This window comes from Galeopterus variegatus, unplaced genomic scaffold (assembly GCF_000696425.1).
Source record: "Galeopterus variegatus unplaced genomic scaffold, G_variegatus-3.0.2 Scaffold8944, whole genome shotgun sequence".
NCBI lineage: Eukaryota > Metazoa > Chordata > Mammalia > Dermoptera > Cynocephalidae > Galeopterus > Galeopterus variegatus.
Genome location: NW_007735055.1, coordinates 59,079 through 66,318, shown reverse-complemented (window position 1 = coordinate 66,318; position 7,240 = coordinate 59,079). Strand labels below are relative to the sequence as shown.

Here is a 7,240-nt window from a genome sequence, read left to right as displayed (position 1 = left end):
CAAAGTGTGCTCCAGAGAGACCACACTGGAAATAAATCAGAAATTAATAACAAAAACTTCTGGAGTGGGGGAGTATTAGGACACTAAGTAGCACATGTCTACATATTGCAAGGACCAAAGAATTCAAAAGGGAAATTACCAAATATTTTGAGCTGAGTGGAAGTGAAAAAACAGTATTTCAAACTGCATGGGATGCTGATAAAGCACTATTTATGGGCAAAAAGGATTAAACACCGAATTAGAAGAGAGATTTTAAATCAATATATCAGCTTCAACCTTCATAAACTAGAAAAAGAGGAGCAAATTAAATACACAAAAAGCAAAGTAAAGGAAATAATAGAGTGAAAACTAATAAAGTAGAAAAAAATCGAGAAAATCAATGAAACCAAAAATTGATAAACCTCCAGCAGGCTGATCAGTAAAAAAAGAAAAAAGAAAAATTCCTATTATCAAGAATGAGAGAGATTATATCAGTACAGATTTTACAAGAACTAAAAATAGACTAAGGGAATACTATGAACAACTTTATCTAATAAATTCTGTAATTGAGAAAAAATGACAAATTCCTAGGAAGATACGAATTGCCATAGCTCATTCATGAAATAAGTAATTGAATAATTAAAATAATTGAATTTTTAAATTTATTTTTATTTTCATTTTAGGCATATCTATGCTTTATTTTCCTTTACGTGGTTTTTTGGTTTTTTTGGTTTTTTTTTTTTTTTGGAAAATTACATTTTCAAGTAATTAGCCCTTAAATCCAGTATCTAGAGTCTCAGAACTCAGAAAAACATTTGGAAATGTCTGGTTGTCAGCTAATAATACCATGCTTAGGTCGGTTTCACAGCGCACCAGTAATGATTTATAATTAGTTTCAGCAGGTAAAGTATTACTAGAGACTACTACCATTGTTAATCCCAACTGTGTTGACAATTGTCTTATTGCTGAATTGCATGTGATAAATTTTCTTTGGCAACTTCTATTTAATTTATCAATTAGCACCACAGGACAACTGTAAAAGTTTGGATTAACTTAGTATTTCAAAACTTCATTGTCATTATTTAAATATAATTTCTAATAGATGCTAGAATAGGAAAGCTTCCAAACATGTCTAATACAAAGATAACAAAAAAAAATGATACAGAATCACTACTAAACGTTTTTCGGTTAAATGTACAAATACATAATTCAACTCAACTTTATCAGTGAAAATATGACAATGGTATCTCCAGTTCCCTGTCAGATCTTCTGTGATAAAGAACAAAAAATAAATGGAGAAACTACACCTGTGGGTATCTGTAAATTTTTCTGGACGACTGTTTCATATGAGTTCAAAATAAGATATAAGAACTGATACATTCAGGTAATTTTATGTACAGCTTATATACAATTTATTTATTTATTTATTTATTTATTTATTTATTTATTTATTTATTTTTCGCTTTTGTCTTTTTTCATGACCGGTGACAGGATTGCAACCCTCAGTGTCACGCCCGCACCGCGCTCAACCAGTGAGCGGACCGGTCTCTATATGGGATCCGAACCCTTGGCGGGAGCGCCGCTGCACTCTACCGAGTGCGCCACTGGGCCGGCCCTTATATACAATTTAAAACAAGTACACATGAAAACATTTCTGTGTAAAAGCCACAGTAGAGTCAAGTGAAATACTGAATAACAGTTTTACATATTGGTCTCTCTAAGGAGAAGCGTGAGTGAGTTATGTTATTCTAAGAAGTACCCTCTTCTTGGTCAATCATTTGTTTGAACTGAAACGCACCTGCCAGCATGTGCTGGAATTTCTGAACCTCTGACTTTCAAGGTGCAGCAAGCATTCTCCACTTTGGCCAGACTTTGTTTCGAGGTGTAGAGTTTCTCTGAAACCTCATAAGGTCCAGTGTTGACCACGAATGAAAACCTATCACAAAACTGAATAAAGCCTGGCTCACTTCAAAGGGGGTGTCAATGTCCCCCTGCCCCACACTGTTAGTATACATCCCATCAATTGTCCAGATAAATCAGCCACTCNGATACATTCAGGTAATTTTATGTACAGCTTATATACAATTTATTTATTTATTTATTTATTTTTCGCTTTTGTCTTTTTTCGTGACCGGTAACGGGATTGCAACCCTCGGTGTCGCGCTCGTACCGCGACCGGCAACGGGATCGCAACCCTGGGTGTCGTGCCCGCACCGCGTTCAACCAGTGAGCGGACCGGTCTCCATATGGGATCCGAACTCTCGGCGGGAGCGCCGCTGCACTCTACCGAGTGTGCCACCGGGCCGGCCCTTATATACAATTTAAAACAAGTACACATGAAAACATTTCTGTGTAAAAGCCACAGTAGAGTCAAGTGAAATACTGAATAACAGTTTTACATATTGGTCTCTCTAAGGAGAAGCGTGAGTGAGTTATGTTATTCTAAGAAGTACCCTCTTCTTGGTCAATCATTTGTTTGAACTGAAACGCACCTGCCAGCATGTGCTGGAATTTCTGAACCTCTGACTTTCAAGGTGCAGCAAGCATTCTCCACTTTGGCCAGACTTTGTTTCGAGGTGTAGAGTTTCTCTGAAACCTCATAAGGTCCAGTGTTGACCACGAATGAAAACCTATCACAAAACTGAATAAAGCCTGGCTCACTTCAAAGGGGGTGTCAATGTCCCCCTTCCCCACACTGTTAGTATACATCCCGTCAATTCTCCAGATAAATCAGCCACTCCCAGAAGGTAATCAACAGGTGTGACTTTCAGTCTTCAAGTTCCAAACTGCTTATCCTGTGCATCAGAGAAGGGAGTCTTATTTTCTTTCGCATTGTCTTCTATTGTAAATATCAACTGCTTTTGAATGTCATCCATTGATTAATGATCGTGTTTTGATGAAGTTGAGAAAGAGAAAGCCTCCACATACTCCTGCAGTAATGGTGCGATGACATTGACGCATGTCTTCTCCTGACAGTTCTTGGGCTACCTGTCACATCTTTTGTCTGACACCATCCAATTTAATTTCTGATTCAGTTTATATTTCTTCCATATCAGGAGCACTCGTAATCCTATGGAGGAGAAAAATTGTCCTCTAACTTTGAACAGGAATATCCCTGCTAAGTTTCACAAGTCCCTCGTGTTCGTCTCGCCTCGCGTCACGTTCCTACTGAGTGATCTGAAGGCCGGCATCACACGTGAAGATGATGACATCTTTCCCTTCTCTTCTTTGGCCTTGTGGGGAATCGTCATACTTCATTTTTCTGAACACACCTGATCCTTCTTTCACTGCTGATGCCATGACGGCCTATGGTGAGTGAAGCGCAGATGGAGGCCTGGGAGCACGCTGAGTGCCTGCACCAGTGCCCCTTGTAGCTGGCCGCCCACGATGCTCTCTAACTGAATTCCAGTTAAACACCATCCCACAAAGAAAGTTCTAGGTCCAAATTGCTTCACTGAGGCTTTTCTTTCAGACATCTAGGAAGAAATACTACCAATTCTACAAAAACTCTTTCAGAAAATTGGAGAATGGAAACCAGTTCCCAACTTATTCTATGAGGCCAGCATTACTTTGATATCAAAGCCAGACAGAGATATCATGAGAAAAGGAATGAAATGATATTCTTTGCGAACTTAGAGGCAAAAAGTCTTTTAAAAAGTTAGCAAATAGACTCCAACAATGTGTAAAAATTATATCATATCATGAGCAAATGGGTGTATCTCAGGGAGGTGGTTTTAGCATCTCCAAATCAATCAATGTATTTCACCATATTAAGTAAGAAAAGAAAATCATATGATTATGTAAATAGTTGCATTAAACACATTGACAAAATCATATATTTATTCTTGATGAACACTTAGAAGGGTGCATTCTGGTCCCAATAAAGGGTATCCATGAAAATCCCACAGCTAACATGATAATTAGTAGTGAAAGACTCAATGCTTTCTCCCTTGTCTTATCCAGAACAAGACAAGGATGTTTGCCGTCACCACTCTCACTTAACACTCTACTGGGAATCCCAGTCAGAAATAAAATGCATCTAGGATGGAAATAAGGAAGCAAAACTATTCATAAGCAAAATGAATATCTATGTAGAAAATCCAATGTAATAGACAAAAAAAGCTATTAGAACTAATAAATGAGTTTAGCAAGGTTGCAGCATACATGATCAATACACAAAAAGCAATTACAGTTCTTTATACCAGCAACACATAATAACAAATTGGGATTAAAAGAGCAAAACCATTTACAATAGCATCAAAATTCTTAGGAACAAATCTGACAAAATATGAGCAAGACCTGTGCACTGAAAATTGCAAAGTATTGATGAGAGAAATTTTAAAAGGTGGAAGTAAATGGTGAGACATACTGTGTTCGTGCATTGGAAACTTGATATTTTAAACACGTTAGTGTTCCCCAAATTTATCTACAGTTTCAATACAGTCGTATTCAAAATTCTAGCAGGATTTTAATTTTTTTGTAGAAGTTGACAACCTGATGCTAAAATTTATAGGGAAATGCAAAAGATCTAGAAGAGCAAGAATAAATGAAAAAAGAACAAATTTGAAGAATTAGTCCTACTTGATTTCAACAATAAAGCTATAAAATATGAAATATAGAAATATCTATATGCAAATATATATTATGGATATATATTTGTCATATATTTGTGGGTATGTATTTGTATATATACAAGAGTACTTCAAAAAGTTCATGGAATTAAGAGATAATATAAATCTTTCCATGAACTTTTGGAAGCACTCTCGTATTTCTGGATTTTCTATTCTGTTAATTTATACAGTACTTTCAGCAAGTTGCAAAAGCTATCAACAAATGGTTCTGGAACTTAAGGCGTCCATGTGCAAAAAATCACCTTCAATCTCTACTTCTCACCATATGTAAAACTTAACTCAAAATAGATTGTAGACTATTTACTCAAAATGGATTATAAACCTATAAAATGCCTAGAGGTAAGAGAAAATCTTTCTGCTCTTGGATAAGGCAAAGAATTCTTAAATACAACACCAAAGCACAACACATAAAAGAAAAAAATGATAAAATGTAAAACTTGCTTCTTGAAATATACTGTTAAGAGAAGTAAACAGAAGCTGCAGACAGAGGAAATATTTGCAAACTCAAGTCTCTGACAAAGGACTTGCATCCAGAATGTGTAAATTTTCTCAAAACTCAATAATAAGGAAATTAACAACCCAAATTTTAAAAATGGGCAAAGGATTTGAAAAGTTAATTCAGCAAAGAAGATACACATAACAGGGAATGAGCACATGTGGATGGATGCTCAACCCCATTCATTATCAGGGAAATTCAAGTAAAGCAACTGCAAGCTACCACTACACATTCATGAGAAAGGTTAAAATTTAAAAGACTGACCAATTCTAGTGTGGGGAAGATGGAGGCGGAGAACCTAGGACTTGCATTCAGTGCTTTGTAAATCGTACAACCACTTCTGAAAAGTCTGTTCCTCAGAAAGTTAAACACACACCTACTGTGTGACCCAACCATTGCACTTCAGGTATTTCCTTGAGAGAAGTCAAGACACGTCCGTAGATGACGCATATGAATATTCACAGCAGCCTTATTTAAAATGGTCCTAAACTGAAAATAATCCAAATGTCCACTAATGGGTGAGTGGGTAAATGGTCGTACATCCATACAGTAGAATATGACTAAGCAATAAAAGGAAACGCAGTGGTGATCAACGCAACAGCATGAAGAATCTCAAAATCGTTGTGTGTTTTCATGTGTAAAGTGCTAGAAAATGCAAAAAGGCAGATCAGCGGTTGCTTGGGAAGGAGGGGGAGGCGGGAGGGGTTGCAAGCAGCCCCCGGAGACTTTTAGGGGGACGATGTGTTCATTACATCTGTTGCAGTGATGGTTTCATGGGTGTATACGTAAGTCAGAACTTACCAAACTGTGTACTTTGAGTATGTGGGGCTTCCTATCTGTGAAGTATACCCTCAGCAACATACAAAACATTCATCAGCTGAGCTGGCCTGAGGGCACCAGGGCACCAGGGCTCATTCTCCGGGCCACGGCTTTGGGGTCAGACTGGCACTCTTATCCCAGTTCCACCAGGACTGTCTGGATCCTGAATCCGGGGCAGCCCGGAATTGACTTTGGTTTCTGGTAACACATGGCTGGACGGTCACTGCTGACACAGAACGTTGATCACTATCAGTTACCACAGAAAATAATGGTAAACCTCAGTGACATTAAAACTGGGGACTGTGATTGTGTTTTGTGTTGCTCCCCTTCTGGTGATTCTTTTCACTTCTAGTGTCGCTTTTCCTTCAGGGACGGAGCATTTTCAGTCAGTTCGCTGTCGCCCTCTGATTTGATTCCTGTCAGGAGGAAAGATATTCCCCGCACATTTACAGTAAGTGTGGTGCTGCATGCAGTGGTGATTCTTTTCACTTCTAGTGTCGCTTTTCCTTCAGGGACGGAGCATTTTCAGTCAGTTCGCTGTCGCCCTCTGATTCGATTCCTGTCAGGAGGAAAGATATTCCCCGCACATTTACAGTAAGTGTGGTGCTGCATGCAGCCTCATTCTGTGCCTTGTCACCCCCGTAGGGTCCAGGCTCCTTGGGTCCTGAAGGTTGAGATTTCACGAGTGCTGAAAGATAATTTCCCCCTCCCTCCCTCCCACTTGCCACAATAACTCTATCCCCTATTCTTATTCAAAAAGACTGTAAGTGGGTTTTTGCAGGTGTCTTTTACCCCACAGGTAAATCTAGGATGTAAAATGTAAATATCCCTGAGGGTATCCTTTCTTCCGCACCAGGTATGGGGACAGCTGTCAGATTCATAGCTGGAAATGGGGGAAGCTGACAGAGCAGCCAGTATGGGCGGGTGTACAGGGAGAGGGACACATAGTGACAGAGAAAGACAGGCAGTTCCAGAGCATCAGCCTGGAAGGTCATGGGCCGATGGCACACCAATGTGAGGTGCCCAGACTGCAGATGCTTGTTGAAACAAGCTTGCCCTGAGCTGCTCTTATGAAGTCATAAAATTCAAACCAAGACTACTGCATGGAAAAGTTGAGGCAGTATGTAGTTTTGCAGTCTCTTATTGTATTATTTATTCCTGTTGCTTATAACAGAACACCTGGAACTGGGTGATTTGTGAAGAAGATGAAATTTATTGCTTATAGTTTCAGAGGCTGGGAAGTCCAGTGTCCAGGGAACACATCTGGTGAGAGCCTTCTTTGATGGTGGCTTTACAGCAATGCAGGGGTCTCACA

At 38.9% G+C, this 7,240-nt stretch overlaps 1 pseudogene; it reads right to left on the bottom strand.

Annotated features, from left to right (window-relative positions):
* Window positions 1-271: 271 nt before the first annotated feature.
* LOC103608881 lies at window positions 272-3,279 on the bottom strand (annotated as a pseudogene).
* Window positions 3,280-7,240: the final 3,961 nt, after the last annotated feature.